The sequence below is a fragment of the Lonchura striata genome, chromosome 37, assembly GCF_050655825.1.
Source record: "Lonchura striata isolate lonStrDom1 chromosome 37, ASM5065582v1, whole genome shotgun sequence".
Lineage (NCBI taxonomy): Eukaryota > Metazoa > Chordata > Aves > Passeriformes > Estrildidae > Lonchura > Lonchura striata.
The window spans coordinates 3,930,508-3,934,804 of NC_140739.1; the positions used below are offsets into that span (position 1 = coordinate 3,930,508).

The window sequence follows — 4,297 nt, forward strand, 5'->3', positions numbered from 1 at the left end:
CTCGCCCCCGTGCCCAGCCCCGCACTCCCCGGGGCAGCCCCTGAGCCTGTCCAAACACGGGAACTTTGCCGTGTCCTGCCCAGACCCAGAGTCTGGACTCCTGCTCAGGGGCACAGGAATCCCCTCGGTCACTGCTGTTCATTGTCCCTGCTGAGGGTCAAACACTCTTGGAGCACATTCCCTCAATGCTGAATTTGTACCTGACCCAAGAACTGCACTTAGTCCCCAGCACTGATATCCAAAAAAAGAAAAAAAAAAAAAACAAAAAAACAGGGGAAGGCAAACTGTGTGAAGCTCATGGTATTTTACACTGTCTAAAACTTGCCAAGTCGTGGATCTTAGAAGTGAGATCCATTTGCAATTAGTGGGAAGGAGAAGTAGTGAAAGATAGAAAAGGGTAGCCTAAAAATAAACAGAGAAAAACATCTTGGATTGTTTCTTTCCATTTTCATTTCATTTCTTAAAAGCTGTTTCCGTTTTCCTAGAATCTTCTCCACAGTCCTGTTTGCTGTTTCCAAGAACCTTTGCTGGAGGACAAGGAAGCTTTGAGCAGCTTCTGTCACAAGATGTGCCACCAGCTGCAGCTTCTCTTGGCTTTCCACACCGTGTGTGCAGCTCGACTCTTGCAGAAAAGTGGGACAAATAGTTGAAGAATTTTACAACTTGTTCTTTCTTTTCCTTGTGGGCTGGGCAGTTGGGCCATTGGTGAGATTCTCACTGTTATTGTTCTGCCCTAAGAAACCATGATGGGCTACCAGGAATTGTCAGGGAATGCAAGCCTGACTGAATGCAGAGAAAGAATCTCCAGAGCCTGCAGCCAGAAATGGGGAGCTCTGTGATAATCATTCCAACACCCCTATGGACAGCTTGAAAGTGATGTAGAAGATGAAAATGGGCTGACAGAGGGAGTTTGTTTCTGTGTTCATTTTAGAAGCTTCCACATCTCATGCACTGATATCTATCAAGAGTTCAATCAGTTCATGAAAAGCACCAGAACAATCTGGACCTTTCAGGAGATGACTGTAAGAACCTGAAAAGGAGAAATGCAGGCAATGACTTGGTGAACTTTGTCTGGAAGAAGGGTCACTTTTCCCAAATAATTTCTAATCCATCTCCTCTGCATTTGTCTTTCTGAAAAAGGCCATTTTCATCCCAGATTCCCCATGAAATGGGAACCCTGAGCTTGTGGAAGTGCCTGAAAGATGCCCAGTTCCTCTGCAGGGACACTCGGGCTGAGACAGGAGCCACAGCCCTTTCTGGGGAAGCCTCCTCCGAGCTGGAATTTGTGCCGTGCTGGGAGAGGAGGAGGAGGGGAGAAGGCTGGCGCTGTGTGGCAGGAGCAGGAGGTTTGGACCGCAGGACATTCCGTCTGCGCCGCTGCCCCGCAATGGGCGGGAACGCTGTGGGGAAGACTGGGGGACACTGGAGCGGGATATGGATGGCACTGGGGGGACTGGGAGGGCCTGGGAATGAACTCAGGTGTATTGGGAGGGACTGGGCTGTGCTGGGAGGGACTGGAGGGGCACAGGGGCTGTACTGGGCTGTGCTTGGGATGAACTGGGCTGTACTGGGAGGGACTGGAGGGGCACTGGGGCTGTACTGGGCTGTACTGGGGATGAACTGGGCTGTGCTGGGAGGAATTGGAGGGGTTGAATGGCCGTTCCCGCCTCTGCCACCTCCCATTTGCCGAGGCTCCCGCCCATCACAGCTTCCAACCAATCAGCGTCAGGGATCATGGCTTTGGGGACGGTGCCTGGAGTCAGCGGCGTCTATTCTTTTTGCTTACAACTCCCATAATGCCCCGCAGCCCAATAGAGCCCCATTGGGGCCGGGACTACAACGCCCGGCATGCCCCGCGCTCTACAAAGACACCCTCCCCCCCTCCAGTATCCGCCCCCATCTGCCCCATACAAAAGTGTCTCCCGAGGCCTTCCCGGACCCCAAACGCCGCGTCCGAGCCACTTCCGGGATACAGCTCCCGTCATGCTCCGCGGCGCACGGGCAGCGCTGTTCCAGCCGTGACTTCATCTCCCGTCATGCCCCGCGCCCCACCGAGAGCAGCTGTAGCTGCGCCTAGAACTCCCGTGATGCTCCGCGGCCCCGTTACACCGCATTGTATCCGCGCCTACAACTCCCATCAGCCCCCGCGCCCAGCGAGCCCCGCCCGAGCCCCCCGAGTGCTCCCCCGGACCCCGAAGGGCCCCAAATTCCCCTCGCTGACCTCCAGGGCCCCGGACCCCCGAGTGCTCCCCCGGACCCCGAACTGCCCCTCAGGATCCCTGAGTGCCCCTCCAAGCGCCCGCCCGGCTCCCCCAGGGGCCCCCAGACCCTCAAGTTCTCTCTGAATTCCCTCCCCAGACACAAAACTGCCCCAAATCTGCCCAGAAATGTCTCCGTGGGCCCCAAAGTGGCCGCTTTTACCCTGCCTGTGAAAATGATAAGAAATTATGACAAAAATAATACAAATAAACAAAAATTAGAATAAAGAGGGCAAAATCAATAGCCAAGAGTGGTCAATGAATTAATGAAGGGAATTGTGTTACTTAGAACCAATGACCAATAAGTTTTTAGTTAGAAAACACATATAGAGATTTTTTTATAGAAGCATTAAAATTAAATAATAAAAGATTTAATAATATTTTTATGCATAAGCAAAATTAAATTTTAATTGTTATTAAGCTAAAATTAATTAATTGTATTCGTTTATTAAGATTTAATTAAATTTTAATTATGAAAAAATGCATAATTTTTTAAAAAACTTTTGGCATGTCAGCCCCAGGTGGGCAATATCTGTCGGTAAGGGGCATGTGGTAAATGGATGTGATTCATGCTGAATAACTTGTTGTCCTAGACTGCAAGGCAAGATGTATTCAATTGCCATCTGTTAGAGGTTGGTTCACTGCATTGTTTATTTTATCTTTTAGTTTTCTTCCCTAATAAAGAACTGTTTTTCCTGCTCCCATATTTTTGCCTGAGAGTCACCCTTAACTTCAAATTTATAGCAATTTACAGGGAGGGGGTTCTACATTTATTTTTTTCCCCATTTCAGGGAGGCTCCTGCCTTCCTTAGCAGACTCCTGTCTTTGCAAACCAAGACAGATTTTGGCACCCAAAGTGTAGCTCGAAGGCAAAGAAACAAAAAAGGGAATAACAGTTCTTGAGTAATCCAATTTTTGATTTTTGTGTGCTGCTACAGAAACCTCGTTAAGCGGCACCCTGTGCTCCAGCCTGCCCTGGTTTGGGTGACACGGAACCGTGGCTGCATTTCTCCATTTGCAGGCCCTGATCTAAACACGGCTCCTACAGCCAAGGCTGCTGTGGCTGTTCTCTGGTTTGTTTTATGGGTGAATAAGGGCAAGAATTCAGGATCTTTAACTTCCTCTGGGAAGCAGGCACATGGATTCACAGCTATCACACACTAACTGTGTGCTTTTGGGGTTACTTTAATAATGGCACCTACTGTGAGGAAATGACACCGGGGGAAATTTTCTCCCAAGCCTTTAACCATCTCTTTGGGGCTGCCCCACCAGTTTGTGAAGGGCTCAGATCCACTCCAAATACCAATGATATCATACAGGGGCTGTGTTGCTGTTAGCCCTGTTCTATTTGGCACTGAGAGACAAGGGAAGATTAACCTGGATAACCACCCTGACACCCAGCCCAGAACCTGACACGGCCCCAGAGACCAGGGATGCTGCTGCCCCAGAGCCTGACCCTGCCCCACAGCCACCCCAGATATGAACCACCCAGACTGGGTGGGGGTCTGCTGAGGGAGATGCAGGAGATGCTGAAGGAGTGCATTTCCCCAGCTGGTGAGAAGCCCTCCCCCTGCCTCGAAAAAGGAGAGTCTGATGGGGCAGCAGTGGAACCCACAGATGTTAGAACTGTCCAGGTTCCAGCTGAGCCACAAAGGCAGCCACAGCCAGCAGCAGTCGCCCCTGTAGAAACAAGGAGGTCTAAGATGGAATCAGAGCACCCAGATAAGGGAAGGCCCTCACAACCCACAGGGGAACCAGAGGTTGCGATCATCACCGAGTCCCTGATGTACAAAAGTCTCCGTAACCTGCACAAGGACATTGTACGTCAGAGACGTGAGGCTTATACAACCTGACTGCTTCAAGTCTGAGACCTCATGGGTACAGGTGTCCAGCTGGATGGTGGTGAGGCAAGGAATATGGGACCCTTGACCCACGGCTCAGGTATGAATCAGATTTTTGTAAGGGAGCCAGGGTCCCTTTCCCTCTGGGAGTGGATTTTAATGAGTGCCAGAGAGAGGTTTGTTCACAGGGTGAGAATG

At 50.5% G+C, this 4,297-nt stretch overlaps 1 long non-coding RNA gene across 1 annotated transcript; it reads right to left on the reverse strand.

Moving 5' to 3' along the window:
* Positions 1-285: 285 nt before the first annotated feature.
* LOC146763956 (uncharacterized) lies at positions 286-3,337 on the reverse strand. The gene is made up of 2 exons (XR_014951011.1): positions 1,912-3,337; positions 286-1,030 (listed from the first exon to the last, which is right to left on the reverse strand). It is a non-coding gene; the product is annotated as an uncharacterized LOC146763956 (long non-coding RNA).
* Between the last annotated feature and the right edge of the window lie 960 nt (positions 3,338-4,297).